Source organism: Schistocerca nitens, chromosome 8 (genome assembly GCF_023898315.1).
Source record: "Schistocerca nitens isolate TAMUIC-IGC-003100 chromosome 8, iqSchNite1.1, whole genome shotgun sequence".
NCBI classification, from domain to species: Eukaryota; Metazoa; Arthropoda; class Insecta; order Orthoptera; family Acrididae; genus Schistocerca; species Schistocerca nitens.
Genome location: NC_064621.1, coordinates 623,071,551 through 623,096,022, shown reverse-complemented (window position 1 = coordinate 623,096,022; position 24,472 = coordinate 623,071,551). Strand labels below are relative to the sequence as shown.

The 24,472-nt window shown below is 38.4% G+C and overlaps 1 protein-coding gene across 3 annotated transcripts in view; it reads left to right on the top strand.

Moving 5' to 3' along the window:
* LOC126199189 (uncharacterized) overlaps positions 1-24,472 on the top strand; it is a 200,766-nt gene that overhangs the window by 73,270 nt on the left and 103,024 nt on the right. The window lies entirely within an intron of this gene.

The window sequence follows — 24,472 nt, the reverse complement described above, 5'->3', positions numbered from 1 at the left end:
CATAACAGCTATAAAAAAATTTCTTTCGCAAAATTTCATCCAGCAAGTACGTCCAGCAGAAAAAGAACGTTAAAGAGTGGCAATTTGGCAATGTTTTAAACACATGTATGGTAACTACCTCTGTCAGCAGATGACATTCATGCTGTGCAGATTGTGGAGTGGATAAAGTTTTGGGTTAGCATGCAGGAGGTCGAGGATTCGATCCTGGTTGGGGTGCTTTTTTTTTTATTTGCTAGTTTCATTATGACTGTAATATACCCCATTTCTTAGGTCACATGTATCCTAAATTTACAACATTTTGTAACGCTGGACATAATAAATATGTGGTTAAACAAATAAGAAATAGACAGTTGAAACAAATGACCTGTCAAGGACAGAATAACTACAAAAAAATATCAGTTTCGAGATGCTAAAGTGATAGCACTGTACAATAACACACCATCTACTTGTCATTTACACTACATGTAATATGAGAGCTCAGATGTCACACATTAGCCACCAGTGACAATAATAATGTCCATGTTAATGAGCGCAAGATTTTCACAACAAAATACGTTGTCCTCAGAACAACAGATGCTCAAAGCAACCTCCTTACATGTCCAAACATTGTGCAACCCGCCGGATCATACAGCTCTGGACCCTTCATAGCAAAGCTGCGTTCACAGTAACAAGAGCAGCATGAACACATGCTACCAATTCTTCCACATTCATCGGCAGACGTAGAGTACACGTGCCCCTGCAGGTGTCTGCACAGAAGAAATGCAGGGGGTTTAGGTCAAGCGACTGTGGTGGCCATACAAGTGGACCTCCACGTCTGGGCCATTTCCCTGCAGATGTTCTGTCCAAATACTGTTGCACATTAATTCCAGAGTGTGGAGGTGCACCATCATGTTATAACCATATCCGCTGCCCAACATGCAGTGGAACACCTTCCAGTGCATCAGGCAGGTAGTTTTAGAGGAATGCATGATACCTTTGTGCGGTCAACTGGTCAGGCAACATGTAGGGCCCCAAACACCTGTCACCCAATATTCCAGCCCAGATGTTGATACCAAAGTGAATTTGATATCCAAGATCGCAGGTGACGTGCGGGTTAACCTCACACCAATGGTGGGCATTGTGCATGTTGAAGACACCCTCACAAGTGAATGCTTCATCCGGCCATATCATGGTGTTTACAAAGTCATCATTGGCTTCCTGTTGTTGTTGGGACCATTCACAGAATTGCATCTGCTGATGGCGATCTGCAGGATGCTGGTGTTGTGTGAAAGCATAATGATAGGGGTGCAGCCCATGCTCGTGCAGCACGTTAACGATCTTGCATTGTGACACACGCTTGCTATGGTATGTGTACTTCACTGAGGTTCTTGGTGTATGACCTCCAGAATAGCTTCCTCAGTAGTTGGAGTATGGTGAGTCCATGGACAACCTCTGTCAGGCGATGGTGGAAAGAGAGAACCTGACTCCCGAAGGTGCAGCTCCAGATGATGAAACACATTTATATCGGGATGGTGTCAATGAGGATATGTAGCAGCATATTCATGAGCTGCAATACCAGCCCACTTATCAGATGCTTCAAGGACCAGAAGCATATCCACATATTCATCGTTTGTGTGCCATACGTGTGCCACACTGGTTTAGATGTTTACAATGTGAATATTCGATACGTGTATGCATGTACATTGGAGTCTGTCACATGCACGCTACTCCAGTCGCAACTAGTCCCTGTCTGATGAACAGCGCATAGAGTATAAACATGCGCTGTGCCTCCTAATGCCCATTCCCCTCTGACAGATATTGTTCTGCATGATTCATCCCGACACTGTGAAATGTTTGGTTTCGAATTACACTGTTTCCCTAATGGTAATAGAGGTGATATTTCCACAATACCATCAATAGAATAATAATAATAATAATAATAATAATAATAATGATAATGATAATGATAATAAGGCATTGAGATACATACTAAACAGTATGCTGTTACCAGACTCAGTGTTGAAAGGCATAATTAATGGGACCATGGTGATAACACATACAAATAGTAACCGAGTTTGGATATTATTCGCAAAGCACATTGCTAGTCGTACTGGTAATGTAAGGCCCTAACGAAATATAATGGACCTGAAAGAGGAAAGGATAATAGTTGGTTCTAATATATGGGACTATTGGTGGAGGGTACAAAGAAAACAGTTTCACATCTAGTAGATGAAGTAGTGCGAATAAATTCACACCCACAACGTGGAAACGGCTTCTATCAAAGATGACCAATCTGCCATTTCTACAATTGTAGTTTGTGAGTGCAAATGTTTTATAGAGGACCTGCTGCAATCGCTGTTGACAATTAAGAAGCCAGATACCGTTCCACCTGGACTACATTTACCAAATAAAAAATATATGCTTCAACCCAGGGTCGAACCATCGACCTCTGGCACGCTAACCCAAAACTCTATCCACTGCACCAACTGTGCAGCACAACTACCATGTGCTGACAGAGGTAGTTACCATACTTGTGGTTATAGTGGTGCCAGATTGCCACTCTTTGATGTTCTTTTTCTGCTGGATGTACTCGCGAGATGAAATTTTGTGACAGACATTTTTTTATTGCTGGCATGTGGGGAGTTGCACTGCGAAGCCCGAGAGTGCGAATTTCGATTCACCCTGTATACTGAGAATTCTCATCCCTCTCTTTTTCCATTCTCAATCATTTTTAATGGTTTGTGATGAAAGATTACTAGACTGCCTCTTTTTGTGCAATTGACCACTGGACTGTGAATATCCTTCATACCACAAACAAATAGTGAAGGGTAAACAGCACTGACACCATGATTATGCTGAACTGAATAGACTTGTGGCAGCCAAAATATGCCACACTGAAATATTAAACGAATTATTGCACTCTACAGGGTGTTTCCAAGAAGAACCAAGAAGAAATGAGCAAAGCCGAGATGGGTGGAGGAGGCTTGGCTCACACGTGGCCCACACACTTCGCGTGTATGAAATTTGGCAGCTCTGTGGCCAGCCCTGCTATAGAGAATTGTGATGAAAAGGACAGAGTACTACACACATAAAGAGGACATACTGAGTTACAGACAGGCACAATGGAAAAACTGTTACACATTTAGTTTTCAGTCAGAGCCTTCTTCAGAAAGAAAACACACACACACACACACACACACACACACACACATCCACAAAAGCAAGTACACAGCACACACATGAGTGGATCTCTGGCCACTATGTAGTTTCATTCTGGCCAGAGCACTGGAAATTATGTACATGTGTGTAAGAGGTGCACTTGCTTGTCTGAATGTATTTGTGTTTTCTTTCTGAAGAAAGCTTTGGCCAAAATCTCAGTTTGTAACAGTCTTTTTGTTGTGCCTGACTGCAATTCAGTGTGTCACCTTTATGGAGTAGCAATCTATTGTATTCATAATATGAGATGTGACTGGAAAGTTTTAAGAATGGGCTTGTGATTGTACAATGGTGGTACTTACATGATGCTGTGATGCATCTCCTTCATAATAGTCCCATTCTGGCTGAACACACAGACTCCAATGGTATTTCCACTTTTGGAAACATTCCTGTAAATTTTTTTGCTGAAGTGCGTTAAGGGCACTCTCCGTATTTGTCTGGATGTCTTCAATCGAGTCAAATTGCTTCCCTTTCCATGAAAATTTCAGTTTAGGGAACAGGTAGAAGTCTGCAGCGGCAAATCAGGGGAATATGGTACTTGTGCAAGCACAAGAATTTTGAATTTGGTCAAAAATTCAACAATGGAGAAGATACGATGAGCCGGAGCATTGTCATGGTGTAGCACCCAATTCCTGTCTTTCCACAATGCAGGCCTTTTCTTCCGCACCTTTTCGCGCAGATGCTCAAGGACACATTTTTAGTATTCCTGGTTAATTGTCTGTACTCCAGGGATAAATTCATGCTGCACAATACTGGAAGAATAAAAAAAAAGTCACCAACATTGTCTTCACCTTCACCGAATTTGCCGTTCTTTTTTCGGTTGTATTGAACCTGGAGTCTTCCACTGAGAAGACTGCACTTTGGTTTCAGGATCATATCCATTTACCCATGATTCAACACCTGTAATTACCCTGTTTAAAAAATCTGGGTCATTTTTAGTCTGATTAATCAGTTCTTGGCACACTTCAAGTCGGTATTGTCTCTAGTCACTTGACAACACTTTTGGAATGAGTTTTGCGGACACTCGGCGCATGTTCAGATCTTCAGTTAAAATTGACTGAACCGCATAGAAACTTAAATTAAGTTCATCAGCCATCTCCCTAATTGTAAGTCTACAATAAGAGTGCACTAAGTCACGAACTTTCACAACATTTTCATTTGTTTTTGAGGTGGAAGGACGGCCAGACCATGGTTCATCTTTCAAATGATTCATGGCCATTTTTAAATCTGTTGAACCAAACAAAAACATTTGACTGGCTCATACAATTATCTCCAAAAGCTGTTTTTAATAGTTCGTAAGTCTCAGAAGCTGATTTCCTGGTTTTAAAACAAAATTTGACACAAACTTGTTGCTCCATTTTTATGTCCATTTTCAAGCTGACAGAATCCGGCAACAAGCCATAACAGATCTGTACTCAACCAGCTGCCACAATGAACTGAATTAAGGAAGCGCAGTTTCCTGCCAGAGGGCGTTCAAGGACAAGGCGATGACTCACTCCCCACCCTCCGTGTACCTGCCCGCAAAACCAGTAAGCAGTAGCAGATCCATTTTTAAAATTTTCCAATAACACATCATATAGTTGTTATTCTGCCCTGCACTTTCCATTGTAGGATCCTGATGTAATTTTTTTTGTAGTGAACGTTATACTAAGAAAATCTCTTTAGCATGATCTAGATCAGAATTCAACCAGTACTGGATGAAACTCAACCAATAATATTGTGAGTGGATTAACAGCCTTAAAGGCCTAAGTCATCACTGTAAATTTCAGTGTGAAAATCGCCAATACCCTTAATCTTAGTGGGAGCCCCTAGCCTGAAATGTTGTGAATTAGATCAACCCCCAAAATAGAGGTTAGAACACTAAGGCATTAGGAACTTGCATTAACAGACATGTTTAGGAATGCTCATAGTTTTGAATTATGGGAAGGTGCATCTCGCAGGTGAACAGAAAATGTCTGCATAGCAGATAGTGTTCTACTGGTCAGGTAAAAAGTCGCCACTACTGGAAGCAGATAAGTTGAATAGATAAAAGTTTCCTCGCACTATGAGGCCACTCTGATCATAGAGCTTGCTTGATGGTCAGCATGCCAGAAAGGCATTTCTGCCCTTAGAATGAATTTGTCTGACTCAAGTGTTCCTCAGTTTCTAAAGGAAAATGGCATGATTTCCGTATAGTAAGTAGTGTTGTTCCAAACATCCACATAGAGTGCTTATTGAAAGATGCAGTTTGTTTTCAATTTGAAGTACTGGAACATAGCAGAGGTGTTTGCCAAGTTAGGAAGACAAAGTAACAAAAGGGTCAGAAACTTATGCAACTGAGCTACAGGCTTCCCACAAAAGTATTAATAAAGTGACTAATAGGTCAGAGTGTGATGATGTACATCAGCCTCTTTGTTTAAATTGAATACTTATCTGTTGTTAGGATCAGTATCCTTAGTTGCAAATAAGAGAGCAGTCACCTGTTTCCGTGGAGGTCATAAAATTCCTATAGCAAGTCAGCTCAGAAAATAAGTTCTCTGCAAAAGAATTGTAAGAGAAATCGAATTCCTGGGCATCAAGGAAACAAACTTAGGAAATATTTTTGATCTTAACATGTGCATTTGGTTTCTCCAAACAAGAGTTAGTTACTGCAGTGTCTTTGGGAATTCCTTATCAAGCAGCATAAAATTTGTCCACCTCATGCACAGATTTGTTTTCTCCTGTGTTATGTTGCACAAAATATGTAGCTGTGCAGATCAACATTCCACCCTCAGCATTGCTAGTGTTAGCAGACTCTCATCATCCCGAAAATCTTACCTGAAAGTGTAATAGTTGAACCTGTCTGGTTGAAAGAACAGAATGAAGTAGTGCATGTTCCAGAAAGTTATTGTTGTTCAGAGTTTGATAAAAACAAACAGCTGAGCCAACACAATTTTTTTGATAGAGTTATTAGTACAACTGGCATCCAATTTAGCAGCAGTGAACTCACTTTATTAAATAAAGGCCTGAAACATAATATTGGAGCAAATCTCAATAATCACAGTGTTAAAAATATCATAGCCTGCACAAAACTTGTTTGTGACACAGCAAAATTAGACACATGTGAGAAAAATGCAGTTGCATACAAGACAAATAAACTGATAATGAAACAACTTCAAACAAATAATACCCGCAAAAACACTTAACTTAAAGATTTGAAAAATATTAACAGCAAACTGTCTGAAAGTGAAGCACTCATAGTAACAGCTGACAAAGGAAATTCTTTAATCGTAATGCACGAAAGAGAATATGTAGAAAAAACCTTGCAATTTTTCCATAGCAACAATATTACTGAAATAAAGGCAGACCGTACAGTAAAATTCCAAACTAAACTCCGAAAGCTACTACAAAACTGTAACTTTTTACTGAACAAATATGAAATACGTAACTGCATAGCAATGAATCCCTCAGCACCAAAACTGCATGCACAGCCAAAGGTTCATAAAGAAAATTGTCCCATTCGCCCAATTGTTAACTCAAGAAACAGACCTGCATACTTCATAAGTCGAAAATTAAAAGACCTCATTACCAAATACTATACATATGAAAATAACTACACCATACATAACACACATGAAATCATAAGCTTAATTAAAGACATCCACATCCCACCAACAGCTAAATTAGCATCAGTAGATATAGTCAACCTGTACACGAACATCCCTGTCAAAGAGACTATTAACATTATAAGAAACAATCTGCTTAAATATAAGAAAATTAGTGTTGCAGAGACCTGTGAACTCATAGAAATACTTTCACTTATTCTAGAGCATAATTACTTTAGTTTCAACAACAAACTGTACCAACAACATGATGGTTTGGCAATGGGAAGTAGCTTAGCTGGGATATTGGCTGACATTTACATCAACCATATAGAACAAAAATTCTTCTCAACCAACCAGCACATCTCAAACAAAATAATCTACTACAGAAGATACATAGGCCCACTTTCATACCAAATAGCAAACTTATTTAAAAAGAAGAAAAATATCACAATCAGCTTTTCCACAAACAATAAATTACAACAAAAAGTAATCCACGATGTAAATACCTCCAAGAGTCCCTACTGTGAATCAGGAATATACAAACTCAAATGTGGTACATACCAAAAATTCTACATTGGACAGACAGGCAGAAGTTTTGAAATTAGATACAAAGAACATATTGATGCTTAAAGACTTGGTAACTTGAACAAATCAGCATTTGCAGCCCATATTGCTGAAGAAAACCATTCAATGGGAAACATTGAAGACAACTTAAAAATGTTGCATCTAGCAGAAGAAGGAGCCACTATGAATATATTAGAAGAATTAGAAATACACACACACAAAAATAGCACCCCAGACTATATCCTTAATGAACAAACAGAGTTAGCTAACATCCCTTTCCTGAAAAATTTCCAAAAATTGCTTTCCAGCCTCCAAAGCAAATAATATTAGCCCACCTATCCGCAGTTCAAGTAGCAAATTTATATGTTACTATAATTCTCATGATGCTAAATGTAATTAAATAATATACTATTTGACCTATACAGTACTATATATTATAATTCTTCTTCTTCTTCTTCTTCTTGCATTATGGCCTCTGTAGGCCCACGGGTAGCCCCTTCTCCCAGAACCTCTTCATTCTCTCTCTTCTCCTCTCCCGCTCTTCTTCCGAGATCTTCAGTTTCCGTTTCTCCTGGTGGCTCCACTGGTGACATTCTAATCTTTTCCTGTATTCTTCTCTGTCATTGATCTCCGGCATAGTTGTCGGTGTATATTTGTTCCTCTAATTTTCTTTTCCTTCGACCTTGATCCCCAATTCCAACCAGTCCTTCCGAAGTTCAACAATCCACTTGGCTCCTGTCTTTCCCCTTGTCCTCCCTGTTGTTTCCCACACTCTCTTCATCATTCTGTCCATACTCATCCTAACTACATGCCCAGCAAACCTTGCCCTTTTGAGTCTGATTTTCCCGGATATTGTTCTCATGTTCCGGTACAATTCTTCCCTAGGTCTTCGCATCCACCTCTCTCCACCTCTTTTGGTACCTAGTATTTTTCTCAGTATTTTCCTCTCTTCTTTCTCTAGTTGCTCTGCCCCATTTCTTCCTAGTGTCATCGTCTCAGCAGCATAGAATACTGCATTCCTCGCTGTTGCCTTGTAGTGGCTTATCTTTGCCTCTGTGGATATATTCTTTTTATTGTATACCTCTCTAGTCATGCAGAAGGCTGACCTCATCTTCTTTAGCCTCTCTGTTATTCCCTCCTTGCTCCTGTTCCTTCCTGTTATAAATTCTCCCAGGTATTTAAATTTGTCCACCATAATTAATTTAACAATATCAACTCAAAAATTCAATGTCTCTGTACTAGTGTAAAAGGCATTACAGTTGCGTAAATGAATATATGATCCTTTCCAAAAATAGGACATCATCGTCAAATGTTACGATATATCATAGCATCTGTGATACTCATGTGTTTGTAAGCTCTTTGTATGTATCAAAACATGTAGTGCGTGGTAGAAATCTTCTCAGTGACAAATCTAAAGTGTTCAGTGAGAACAATTTACATGTGCAACAATAAGAATGCAGTGGGAATGCATTTACATCTGTTGGATGAATGTTATGAAAACAAACACTCCAAACCAACATTTCACGTAAGTCACATGCAACTAAAATCTGTAACGCAACCATCTGTGCATGGCATGTTTATAATTATGTATTATTTATATTTTGTGACAATTAATCTGTAAAAAACACACCACATGTCATAAAGAAAGCGTGTAAACCGTCTGAGGATGAATCACAATGATTCGAAACCGGTAACGGTACCCTTTGAATAAAGGAACTGAAAGTAAATTTGTGGCTGGTTGCTGTCCTAACACCATCAACATTTGTCTTCAAACAACAACCACAGTATCCATCATGTCATCATATGACAAAATTGCAGGAAGAAGTTTAGCAGTAACAGAGTAAAAGATTCATTGCAAGATTTCCACAAAGTCCAGAAACAATCCTTGAAAGATATGAGAAGAGACAAAAGAAACATATGAAAAAATAGACTAAATGAAATTGAGAAATACTTGAAGAAAAATAATATGAGAAATTTCTGCAGAATTTTCAGGGAAAATGTAAGGGGTTATCAACCTCCAAATATTTGTTTAAAAAAATAGACAGATCTCAGGAAAAAAAATACTAAAGAAAACGACAAAATTCTTAAAAATTATTTTGATAAACTCTTCAATTGCGAGAAGCCTAAAGAAAAATTACACTTCATGAAAATAGTACCAAACCCAGATTCAAAGCCGCCTTCAATAACAGAGATAGAAGAGATTATAAAAGAACTAAAAAACAATAGAGCCCCAGGAGAAGACGGCAATATTCCCGAGATGTGGAAACTAAAAGACCAAACCGTCACAAAGATAACCCATAAAAATTCTTACAGAAATATGGAATACAGAGAAAACTCACAGGAATGGAAGTGTGCGCTGATTCACCCACTCCTCAAAAAGGGCAACAAGACAGACACCAATAACTACAGAGGTATCTCATTATTTCCAGTCACCTGCAAAATTCTCTCCATGGCATTACTCAACAGACTAGAACCACAAGCTGATATGAAAATAGGTTAATACCAAGCAGGCTTCAGAAAAGGCTGGTTGTGTATCGAACAAAATGGAATCTGCGGGCACTCCTGAACGTCAGACAGACGGCCAACACTGTAGTCACATTTTTGGACTTTAAGAAGGTGTACAACTCCATAGACAGGCAGATTCCCTTTTGCATATTAGAAGAATATGGAATAGACAGAAAAGCTAGGACACTCATACAACACACTTACAGACACCACATCCAAAATAAAATTTATGGAAGAAATCTCAGACCCCTTCGAGATACAAAAGGGGTCAGACAAGTTGATGGTCTGTCACTACCTTTATTGGGTATTGCCTTGGACAAAATTAGCAAACAATGGGGAGAAAGAGTAAAAAAGAATTCAGTTAGGAAGAATGTGTGCAAAAAAGATGATCATAAAATGCCTGGCATTTGCAGATGACTTGGCAATACTCAGCAACAGTAGACAAGAAGCACAAAAAGCAGTGGAATACTTACATGAAGTCTCTGCAAAAAAAGGTCTACTGATATCGTATGAGAAGACACAATACATTGAAAGAAAGAACAACCACTACCACTACACGAAATACAGAAAGGTTAACAGAGAGGAAAAATTGAAATATTTTGGGTAATGTATAGAAATAGCAGGATCAAACAAGGCAACCAACATACAAAGAAGAGAAAAACTTCAAAAAGTGTACAAACTGACACATTACAATAAAAGAAATTTTTCAAGACAGGCTACACTCAGGCACCACAGTACATTTGCACTACCAGAAGCACTCTATGCATCAGGAAGGACCATAATTGGAGCATCAGGCATCACAGAGAGCAAAAATCCTCAGAAATTTTTTTGCAGCTGTACGCAGAGACTGTATATGGATGAAGAGATCAACCAAACAATTGTATGAACACACAGACAGACTCAGAAACATGATCAGACAATGGTGACTAACATTCTATGGACACATACATAGAATGGACAACAACAGACTCACAAAGAATATTTTTGTTGTAATAACAATTTGTTTTAAGAAATAGAATACCAAAAACAAGCAGGATCAGTATTGAAATGATAAATGAAAGGGACAAATTCAGAAACAAAATTATGAACACATAATTTGAAGTAAAAGAAAGGAAGAAAACAGGTAAAATATGGAAAGAATGAAGGAAAAAGAAACACAGCCAAAGAATGAAGAGGTTTTGGAAAGAGAAAAAGGAGGAGGAAACAAGGAAAAAATGAACAATCATCTCCTGGAGACAGAAATGTGTGATAACAATAATGATGATAATAATAATAAGAAGACGAAGATGAAGAAGAAGAATAAGTCACCCAAGCAATTAATTCTACTCACAATTGGAAAGCCCCTGAAAATGATAAAATAGCAAATTTCTGGTTAAAGAAGTTCACCTCAACACATTCACATCTAACTAAATTATTTAACAGTTACATTGCAGACCCATACACATTCCCTGATACAATTACACATGGAATAACTTATCTGAAACCTAAAGATCAAGCAGACACAGCGAACCCAGCTAAATATCGCCCCATAACATGCCTACCAACAATATACAAAATATTAACTTCAGTCATTAAACAGAAATTAATGACACATACAACACAGAACAAAATTATAAATGAAGAACAAAAAGGCTGTTGCAAAGGAGCACGAGGATGTAAAGAGCAACTGATAATAGATGCAGAGGTGACATATCAAGCTAAAACTAAACAAAGGTCGCTACACTACGCATACATTAATTACCAAAAAGCTTTTGATAGTGTACCCCACTCATGGTTACTACAAATATTGGAAATATACAAAGTAGATCCTAAATTGATACAGTTCCTAAACATAGTAATGAAAAATTGGAAAACCACACTTAATATCCAAACAAATTCAAATAATATCACATCACAGCCAATACAGATTAAGCGTGGAATATACCAAGGAGACTCATGAAGTCCTTTCTGGTTCTGCCTTGCTCTGAACCCACTATCCAACATGCTAAATAATACAAATTATGGATACAATATTACTGGAACATACCCACACAAAATCACACATTTGCTATACATGGATGATCTAAAACTACTGGCAGCAACAAATCAACAACTCAACCAATTACTAAAGATAACAGAAGTATTCAGCAATGATATAAGTATGGCTTTTGGAACAGACAAATGTAAGAAAAATAGCATAGTCAAGGGAAAACACACTAAACAAGAAGATTACATATTGGATAACCACAGCGACTGCATAGAAGCGATGGAAAAAACGGATGCCTATAAATATCTAGGATACAGACAAAAAATAGGAATAGATAATACAAATATTAAAGAAGAACTAAAAGAAAAATATAGACAAAGACTAACAAAAATACTGAAAACAGAATTGACAGCAAGAAACAAGACAAAAGCTATAAATACTTATGCCATACCAATATTGACCTACTCATTTGGAGTAGTGAAATGGAGTAACACAGACCTAGAAGCACTCAATACACTTACACGATCACAATGCCACAAATATAGAATACATCACATACATTCAGCAACAGAAAGATTCACATTAAGCAGAAAGGAAGGAGGAAGGGGATTTATCGACATAAAAAACCTACATTATGGACAGGTAGACAATTAAAGAAAATTCTTTATAGGACGAGCAGAAACTAGCAAAATACACAAAGCAATCACTCCTATAAATACATCGGCTACACCACTGCAGTTTCATAACCACTTCTACAACCCTTTAGACCACATAACATCAACAGATACAAAGAAAGTAAATTGGAAAAAGAAATCACTTCATGGCAAGCACCCGTATCATCTAACACAGCCACACATCGATCAAGACGCATCCAACACATGGCTAAGAAAAGGCAATATATACAGTGAGACAGAAGGATTCATGATTGCAATACAGGATCAAACAATAAACACCAGGTATTACAGCAAGCATATTATTAAAGATCCCAATACCACAACAGATAAATGCAGACTTTGTAAACAACAAATAGAAACAGTAGATCACATCACAAGCGGATGTACAATACTAGCAAATACAGAATACAGCAGAAGACATGACAATGTCGCAAAAATAATACATCAACAGCTTGCCTTACAACATAAACTTTTAAAACAACAAGTTCCTACATACAAGTATGCACCCCAAAATGTACTGGAGAATGATGAATACAAATTATACTGGAACAGAACCATTATAACAGATAAAACAACGCCACATAACAAACCTGATATCATACTCACCAATAAAAAGAAGAAATTAACACAACTAGTCGAAATATCCATACCCAAAACAACAAATATACAAAAGAAAACAGGAGAAAAAATTGAAAAATACATCCAACTGGCTGAGGAAGTCAAAGACATGTGGCATCAGGATAAAGTTGACATCATACCAATTATACTATCAACTACAGGAGTCATACCACACAATATCCACCAGTACATCAATGCAATACAGCTACATCCAAACATATATATACAACTACAGAAATCCGTAATTATTGATACATGTTCAATTACCCGAAAGTTCCTAAATGCAATATAACACATACCGTACAGTTAATAGGAAGTGACGCTTGATCAAGGTCCGCATCACTTTCCATTCTTAACCAGACTTAACGTCTGAGAAAGTAAAGAAATAATAATAATAATAATAAGGCCCGGGAAAAGAATAGGCCTCCGGTATGTTCTGCCAGTTGTAAAAGGCGATGAAAAGAACAAACCACTAATAGGGCTAACCCCCCTTTTATTGTGATTAGTTGGTTCAGGACAGAACCAATGAAGCCTCGGACAAGCGCGTCATGGTCGGAGACGATGCTTGAACCCTATGCCCGTCCACAATGCTAACGACACTGCTAGCCACACGGAAAATGATTTAAATCCAAATAGAGGTGTTTTGCTGGATATGCTTCCTGCAACCACTCTAGAAGGAAAACAAAGACAGAGGATGAGATGGTCAGATGAAGTTAACCGACACCTCATGTTCTGTTATTACCAAGCAACAAACTTAGGAACCAATGCAACTGGATACAGATCACAAGTATACACAACATTTATTACCAGATACCCAGAATTAAAATTTTTAACAGAACAACGACTAGCTGATCAGATCCGTGCAATAATCAAAAATAACAGGATACTCCAGTCAGAATTAGAAAACATCAAACACAAGTACAACAAATACTGGAACAAAATAATGTGCAATCAGAAGAAGAAGAAAATGCAGTAATGGACTCAGACGTCCCAGAGCAAACAAACAAAGAACAACACACATCAGTTAAACAATCAGAGGAAAACAAAATCTTAAAGACAGCCACCAGAACACGCACAAATAGAACACGAAGTGACACACATGTTAGATATAGAAGAAAAATTTCAGCTGACATGTATAGAATACAAAGACACAAAAACAGACATTAGACCATTCTTGCATAGACCCCCAAATAACCCACAAGTCGAAACAACAATAACAACTATCAACACAATCATACACAACAAAATAAATGAAAATATAACTATGGAAGAGTTACAACTACTGGTTTATATAGGAGCACTCACTACACTAAATATACACACTAGGCAGAGATCAGAACCAACCAACACACAGAAGAAACCCACAAAACCAGCATGGCAACACAGGCTACAGATCAGAATAGAAAAACTGAGAAAAGACGTCGGACATTAACACAATTTATAAGAAATGAAATATCAGACAAAAAACGAAAAAGGTTAGGTAAAATCTCACAACAAGAAGCGATAGAGCAATTAGATGAAAATAAGCAGAAATTACAAGCATTGGCCAAACGACTTAGAAGATACAAAAAAAAGTGAAAATAGAGGGAAACAAAACCAAACATTCAACACAAACCAAAAGAAATTTTATCAGACAATAGATAACACACACATTAAAATAGACAATCCACCAAACATAACAGACATGGAACACTTCTGGAGCAACATATGGTCAAACCCGGTACAACATAACAGACATGCACGGTGGATACAAGCAGAAACAGACACATACAAGATGATGCCACAAATGCCTGAAGTGATAATTTTGCAACATGAAGTCCCTTGAGCAATTAATTCTACGCACAATTGGAAAGCCCCTGGAAAAGATAAAATAGCAAATTTCTGGCTAAAGAAGTTCACCTCAACACATTCACATCTAACTAAATTATTTAACAGTTGCATTGCAGACCCATACACAGTCCCTGATACACATACACAAGCAATAACTTATCTGAAACCTAAAGATCAAGCAGACACAGCAAACCCAGCAAAATATCGCCCCATAACATGCCTACCAACAATATACAAAATATTAACTTCAGTCATTACACATAAATTAATGACACATACAACACAGAACAAAATTATAAATGAAGAACAAAAAGGCTGTTGCAAAGGAGCATGAGGTTGTAAAGAGCAACTGATAATAGATGCAGAGGTGACATATCAAGGTAAAACTAAACAAAGGTCACTACACTATGCATACATAGATTACCAAAAAGCTTTTGATAGTGTACCCCACTCATGGTTACTACAGATATTTGAAAATATACAAAATAGATCCTAAATTGATACAGTTCCTAAACATAGTAATGAAAAATTGGAAAACCACACTTAATATCCAAACAAATTCAAATAACATCACATCACAGCCAATACAGATTAAGCGTGGAATATACCAAGGAGACTCATTAAGTCCTTTCTGGTTCTGCCTTGCTCTGAACCCACTATCCAACATGCTAAATAATACAAATTATGGATATAATATTACTGGAACATGTTGTTGTTGTTGTGGTCTTCAGTCCTGAGACTGGTTTGATGCAGCTCTCCATGCTACTCTATCCTGTGCAAGCTTCTTCATCTCCCAGTACCTACTGCAACCTACATCCTTCTGAATCTGCTTAGTGTATTCATCTCTTGGTCTCCCTCTACGATTTTTACCCTCCACGCTGCCCTCCAATGCTAAATTGGTGATCCCTTGATGCCTCAAAACATGTCCTACCAACCGATCCCTTCTTCTAGTCAAGTTGTGCCACAAACTTCTCTTCTCCCCTATCCTATTCAATACCTCCTCATTAGTTATGTGATCTACCCACCTTATCTTCAGCATTCTTCTGTAACACCACATTTCAAAAGCTTCTATTCTCTTCTTGTCCAAACTGGTTGTCGTCCATGTTTCACTTCCATATATGGCTACACTCCATACAAATACTTTCAGAAACTACTTCCTGACACTTAAATCTATACTCGATGTTAACAAATTTCTCTTCTTCAGAAATGATTTCCTTGCCATTGGCAGTCTACATTTTATATCCTCTCTACTTCGACCATCATCAGTTATTTTACTCCCTAAATAGCAAAACTCCTTTACTACTTTAAGTGTCTCATTTCCTAATCTAATCCCCTCAGCATCACCCGATTTAATTTGACTACATTCCATTATCCTCATTTTGCTTTTGTTGATGTTCATCTTATATCCTCCTTTCAAGACACTGTTCATTCCGTTCAACTGCTCTTCCAAGTCCTTTGCTGTCTCTGACAGAATTACAATGTCATCAGCAAACCTCAAAGTTTTTACTTCTTCTCCATGAATTTTAATACCTACTCTGAATTTTTCTTTTGTTTCCTTTACTGCTTGCTCAATATACAGATTGAATAACATCGGGGAGAGGCTACAACCCTGTCTCACTCCTTTCCCAACCACTGCTTCCCTTTCATGCCCCTCGACTCTTATAACTGCCATCTGCTTTCTGTACAAATTGTAAATAGCCTTTCGCTCCCTGTATTTTACCCCTGCCACCATTAGAATTTGAAGGAGAGTATTCCAGTTAACGTTGTCAAAAGCTTTCTCTAAGTCTACAAATGCTAGAAACGTAGGTTTGCCTTTCCTTAATCTTTCTTCTAAGATAAGTCGTAAGGTTAGTATTGCCTCACGTGTTCCAACATTTCTACGGAATCCAAACTGATCTTCCCAGAGGTCCGCTTCTACCAGTTTTTCCATTCGTCTGTAAAGAATTCGCGTTAGTATTTTGCAGCCGTGACTTATTAAACTGATAGTTCGGTAATTTTCACATCTGTCAACACCTGCTTTCTTTGGGATTGGAATTATTATATTCTTCTTGAAGTCTGTGGGTATTTCGCCTGTCTCATACATCTTGCTCACCAGATGGTAGAGTTTTGTCAGGACTGGTTCTCCCAAGGCCATCAGTAGTTCTAATGGAATGTTGTCTACTCCCGGGGCCTTGTTTCGACTCAGGTCTTTCAGTGCTCTGTCAAACTCTTCACGCAGTATCTTATCTCCCATTTCATCTTCATCTACATCCTCTTCCATTTCCATAATATTGTCCTCAAGTACATCGCCCTTGTATAAACCCTCTATATACTCCTTCCACCTTTCTGCCTTCCCTTCTTTGCTTAGAACTGGGTTTCCATCTGAGCTCTTGATATTCATACAAGTGGTTCTCTTCTCTCCAAAGGCCTCTTTAATTTTCCTGTAGGCAGTATCTATCGTACCCCTAGTGAGACAAGCGTCTACATCCTTACATTTGTCCTCTAGCCATCCCTGCTTAGCCATTTTGCACTTCCTGTCGATCTCATTTTTGAGACGTTTGTATTCCTTTTTGCCTGCTTCATTTACTGCATTTTTATATTTTCTCCTTTCATCAATTAAATTCAATATTTCTTCTGTTACCCAAGGATTTCTATTAGCCCTCGTCTTTTTACCTACTTGATCCTCTGCTGCATTCACTACTTCATCCCTCAGAGCTACCCATTCTTCTTCTGCTGTATTTCTTTCCCCCATTCCAGTCAATTGTTCCCTTATGCTCTTCCTGAAACTCTCTACAACCTCTGGTTTTTTCAGTTTATCCAGGTCCCATCTCCTTAAATTCCCACCTTTTTGCAGTTTCTTCAGTTTCAATCTGCTGTTCATAACCAATAGATTGTGGTCAGAATCCACATCTGTCCCTGGAAATGTCTTACAATTTAAAACCTGGTTCCTAAATCTCTGTCTTACCATTATATAATCTATCTGATACCTTTCAGTATCTCCAAGATTCTTCCAGGTATACAACCTTCTTTTATGATTCTTGAACCAAGTGTTAGCTATGATTTAAGTTATGCTCTGTGCAAAATTCTACAAGGCGGCTTCCTCTTTCATTTCTTCCCCCCAATCCATATTCACCTACTATGTTTCCTTCTCTCCCTTTTCCTACTTACGAATTCCAGTCACCCATGACTTAAATTTTCGTCTCCCTTCACTACCTGAATAATTTCTTTTATCTCGTCATACATTTCATCAATTTCTTCATCATCTGCAGAGCTAGTTGGCATATAAACTTGTACTACTGTAGTAGGCGTGGGCTTCGTGTCTATCTTGGCCACAATAATGCGTTCACTATGCTGTTTGTAGTAGCTAACCCGCACTCCTATTTTTTTATTCATTATTAAACCTACTCCTGCATTACCCCTATTTGATTTTGTATTTATAACCCTGTAATCACCTGACCAAAAGTCTTGTTCCTCCTGCCACCGAACTTCACTAATTCCCACTATATCTAACTTTAACCTATCCATTTCCCTTTTTAAATTTTCTATCCTACCTGCCCGATTAAGGGATCTGACATTCCACACTCCGATCCGTAGAACGCCAGTTTTCTTTCTCCTGATAACGACGTCCTCTTCAGTAGTCCCCGCCCGGAGATCCGAATGGGGGACTATTTTACCTCCGGAATATTTTACCCAAGAGGACGCCATCATCATTTAATCATACAGTAAAGCTGGAACATACCAACACAAAATCACACATTTGCTATACATGGATGATCTAAAACTACTGGCAGCAACAAATCAACAACTCAACCAATTACTAAAGATAACAGAAGTATTCAGCAATGATATAAATATGGCTTTCAGAATAGACAAATGTAAAAAAAATAGCATAGTCAAGGGAAAACAAACTAAACAAGAAGATTACTTATTGGATAACCATAGCGACTGCATAGAAGCGATGGAAAAAACAGATGCCTATAAATATCTAGGATACAGACAAAAAATAGGAATAGATAATACAAATATTAAAGATGAACTGAAAGAAAAATATAGACAAAGACTAACAAAAATACGGAAAACAGAATTGGCAGCAAGAAAAAAGACAAAAGCTATAAATACTTATGCTATACCAATATTGACCTATTCATCTGGAGTAGTGAAATGGAGTAACTAGACACACTCAATACACTTACACGATCACAATGCCACAAATATGGAATACATCACATACATTCAGCAACAGAAAGATTCACATTAAGCAGAAAGGAAGGAGGAAGGGGATTTATCGACATAAAAAACCTACATTATGGACAGGTAGACAATTAAAGAAAATTCTTTATAGGACGAGCAGAAACTAGCAAAATACACAAAGCAATCACTCCTATAAATACATCGGCTACACCATTGCAATTTCATAACCACTTCTACAACCCTTTAGATCACATAACATCAACAGATACAAAGAAAGTAAATTGGAAAAAGAAAACACTACATGGCAAGCACCCGCATCATCTAACACAGCCATACATCGATCAAGACGTACCAACACATGGCTAAGAAAAGGCAATATATACAGTGAAACAGAAGGATTCATGATTGCAATACAGGATCAAACAATAAACACCAGGTATTACAGCAAGCATATTATTAAAAATCCCAATACCACAACAGATAAATGCAGACTTTGTAAACAACAAATAGAAACAGTAGATCACATCACAAGCGGATGTACAATACTAGCAAATACAGAATACAGCAGAAGACATGACAATGTCGCAAAAATAATACATCAACAGCTTGCCTTATAACATAAACTTTTAAAACAACAAGTTCCTACATACAAGTATGCACCCCAAAATGTACTGGTGAATGATGAATACAAATTATACTGGAACAGAACCATTATAACAGATAAAACAACACCACATAACAAACCTGATATCATACTCACCAATAAAAAGAAGAAATTAACACAACTATTCGAAATATCCATGGCCAATACAACAAATATACAGAAGAAAACAGGAGAAAAAATTGAAAAATACATCCAACTGGCTGAGGAAGTCAAGGACATGGGGCATCAGGATAAAGTTGACATTATACCAATAATACTATCAACTACAGGAGTCATACCACACAATATCCACCAGTACATCAACGCAATGCAGCTACAGCCAAATGTATATATACAACTACAGAAATCTGTAATTATTGATACATGTTCAATTACCCGAAAGTTCCTAATTGCAATGTAACATATACCGTACAGTTAAAAGGAAGTCACGCTTGATCAAGGTCCACATCACTTTCCATTCTTAACCAGACGTAATGTCTGAGAAAGGAAAGAAATAATAATAATAATAATAATAATAATCATCATAAAATGCTAATATATTTTATCAAGCCTCACTTAATTATAGTACACTACGACATCATAAATGTCAGTTTTTGTGCCCTATTTGCCATGCCCAAAAAAAATCACAATCATAAAATCTTCAAGGGAGTCCATGTAAGCAAGTGTTATAGATTTATATTTTATAGATTTCAATGTTAATACATATACATGTTTGTGATAAGTCTGATATTAACTTTTAAATGAAAATTCGTTTCAGATTTTTTATGAATTTCATTTCCTTGAAGTGCATTTTGTTTAGGATCTGTGATAGAATCTCTTTCTTTATAATATGGAGCCCCTTAGGCAGGCAACATTCAGGGTTACAAAGAAAGCCAATGTGCACTCGGTATGTCTGCCTCATCCGAGGTGTGGAGGTGGCCTTGCCTGCAGCTGTCAAGCGTGCAGGGCGCAGTTGTCTGCATATTTTGCCTCACAACCCAATGATGCCTGTCGCATGGGTTCTGAGGCAATCTTCAGTTCATACAGGCGACTGGCAGAGGTGGGGAAGACTGCTGACATTGTGTGCAGGATGCAAGCAGAGCTTGCAATTTGCAGCATCATTCCCAGAGTTGATCAGGGTCCTTTGGTTTGGAGTGGAGGGTCTCAACCAAAGACTCTGTCGACTCTGTGACAGTCTTGGCTGCAGATTTCTAGACCTGTGTTATCATGTGGGGTCTGTAGGACTCCCCTTGATAGGTCAGGAGTGCACTACACAAAGGAAGCAGCTACTAGGGTACACAGTACTTGTGGAATGCACAGAGGGTTTTTTAGGCTAAGTAGTAGTTTGAGATGCTCTGATGAACACTTGCAGGTCAATATGGTGCAAGGGAAGTCAAACAGCATTCAGAATAAAGATAGTTCAACTGCCACAAATTTATCAGTAAACTGTCAAAGTATTCATAATAAAGTTCTCAAATTTACTGCGCACCAGGAAAGTTCTAGTTCTAAAATTATTCTTGGGACTGAGAGCTGAAGTGGAAAGCTCCGAGGTATTTAACGAATCATGAATCGTGTATTGGAAAGACAGATTAGAGACCGTAGAAGGGGGAGTGTTTGTTGCAGTTGACAAAAATTTTGTCTCTACTGAGGTCGAAGCCGAGTGCGACAGTGAAGTCATCTGGTCGCATATAACAGGTTTAAGTGAAACCAAATTAATTGTTGGATGTTTCTAGTGGCCACTCGATTCTGCTATGACAGTTCTAGAGTCATTCAAAGAAAGTATACGGTCAATAGTGTGTAAATACCCAGATCATTCAGTACTGGTTTGAGGCGAATTTAACCTGCCGAGTATAGACTCGGATGTCTACGGATTCATTGTGGAAGGTAGAGACAGACAGTAATGTGAAATAATTTTGAACACATTTTCTGAAAACTGTGTTGAGTTGCTAGCTCAGCGGCCCACACGCAGTGGAGATATCTTGGACCTTGTAGCTACAGATAGGCCGGACCTTATCGACAATGTCAGTATAGGAACAGTGATTAGCTATCATGACGTTATTGTAGCAACTATGATTACGAAAGTTAATAAATTTTTCAAGAAGTCTGGGAGAGTGTTTCTTCTGGATAGAACAGATAAGCAGTTATTAACATCTCACTTACACGGTGAACTGGCATGTGGAGGAATTGTGGGCAAAGTTTAACCAGTTTGTAAATTGTGATCTGGAGAGTTATGTGCCTAGTAAGTGGATAAGGGATGGAAAAGACCCATCATGGTTTAATAATGAAATTCAGTGGATGCTGAGGAGGCACAGGCTGTTGCACCCTCGGTGCAAAAGGGAACGCATAAATGATGACAAGAGATTCGTGCATCTGTGGAAAGATCTGTGTGCGAAGCATACAACACAACTACCACCGTCACACCTTAGCAAAAGATCTGACAGAGAACTCCGGAAAATTCTGGTCATATGTACAATCGCTAAGCAGGTCTAAAGCTTCCATTCAGTCCGTTGTTGACCAGTCTGGTGTGGCGGTTGAAGATAGCAAAATGACAGCTGAAGTTTTAAACTTCAAATTCAAGAAATTTTTCACATAGGAGAATCATACAAACATACCATCATTTTACCATCAGATAGACTCACGTATGGATGACATAGTAATAAGCATACCTAGTGTAGAGAAACAACTGATAAATTTGAAAGGAAATAAATCATCAGGTCCGCATGGTATCCCAGTTCGATTTTACAAAGAGTGCTCTATGGCATTTGGCACCTTACCTAGCTTACATTTATCATGAATATCTTACCCAGCACAATATCCCAAGTGACTGAAAAAAAGTGCAGGTGACTCCAGTATATAAGAAAGGTAAAAGAACAGAACCGCAAAATTGCAGACCAGTATCCCTAACTTCTGTTTGCTGCAGAATCCTTGAACATATTCTCATTTAGAATATAATAATCTTTCTTGAGATTGAGAGGCTTATGTACATGAATTATCATGGTTTTAGAAAGTATTGCTTGTGTGAAACTCGGCTTGCCCTTTTCTCACATTGTATACTGAGAACTATGGATAAGGGCAACAGGCAGATTCTGTATTTCTAGATTTCCAGAAAGCATTTGACATGGTGCCTCATTGCAATCAGTTAACAAAGGTACAATCATATAGAATGAGTTCACAGATATGTGAGTTGCTTGAAGACTTCTTAAATAATAGAACACAATATGTTGTCGTCGATGGTGAGTGTTCATTAGAGACGAGGGTGTGGTCAGGAGTGTCCCAGGGAAGTGTGATAAGGCTGCTGATGTTCTCTATATACATAAATGATTTGCCTGACAGCACGGGCAGCAATCTGCGGTTGTTTGCTGATGATGCCACGGTGTACTGTAAGATGTTAAAGTTGAGTGGCTGTAGAAGGTACGAGACGACTTAGACAAAATTTACAGTTGGTGTGATGAATGGCGCAGCTAGCCCTAAATGTGGAAAAATGTAAATAAATGTGGATGAGCAGGAAGATCAAACCTGTTATGTTCAGATACAGTATTACTACTGGCCTGCTTGACACAATCAAGTCATTTAAATATCTGGGCATAACTTTGCAAAGCAATATGAGATGGAACGACCATGTGAGAACTGTGCTAGGGAAGGAAAATGGTCGACTTCAGGTTATTGGTAGAATTTTAGGAAAGCGTGGCTCACCCTTAAAGGAGACCGCATATAGAACACTGGTGTGACCTATTCTTGAGTTCTGCTAATGTGTTTGGAACCTGTACCAGATCGGACTGAAGGAAGGTACTGAAGCAATTCAGAGGTCGGCTGCTAGATTTGTTACTGGTAGGTTCTAAAAACACGTAAGTGTTTCAGAGATGCCTTGGGAACTGAAATTGGAATCCCTGGAGGGATGGTGATGTTGTTTTTGAGAAACACTATTGAAAAAAGTTAGAGAACTTGCATTTGAAGTTGACTGCTGAATGATTCTCCTGCAGCCAATGTGCATTGCATGTAAGGACCACAGCGATAAGATATGAGAAATTAGAGCTCGTACAGAGGCATACAGACAGTCATTTTTCCCTTGCTCTACTTGAGAGTGGAACAGGACAAGAAATGGCAAATAGTGGTATGTGGTACTATTTGCCACACACCATATGGTGGCTTGCAGTGTAGTGATGTAAATGAAGGGGTAGATAATATATATCATGAACTTATAACAATATTATAGAGAGGATAGATTGCTACTCACCACATACAGCTGCAGACATCTCCAGTGAAAAGACTACTAAACATTTAAGCTTGTGGCCAAAATGTCTTCTCTGGAAATACACATTCACACAGCCACAACTACTGTCACCAGCTGCTGTGGCTAGACTGCAGGGTGCATCTGTGTCTGACATGAGCATCAATTGGAGGTGAGGGTGAGAGGGAGGCAAGGAGGGGGAGGAATAGCCGGATAGTGCTAGGGGAAGGTTTTTGCAGCATGTGGGATGTATTGGGGACAGGATAGGGCTATTGTTTGCAGAGACAGGCTGCTGTGCTTGAGTGCTTGAGGGGGGGGGGGGGGGGCGTAGTGGGAGCAGAAAAAGCACCAGCTAGTCCTTTCCCTATCTCCCTTTTCTGTATCCCCCCCCCCCCCCACACACACACATTATCCCAACTCTGCAACAGTAGCCCTGTCTTGTCCCCACCCCATCCTGGTACACTCCCACAAGTAGCACTTCACCATCTGCTACTCTTACCCTACAGCCCCTCCCCC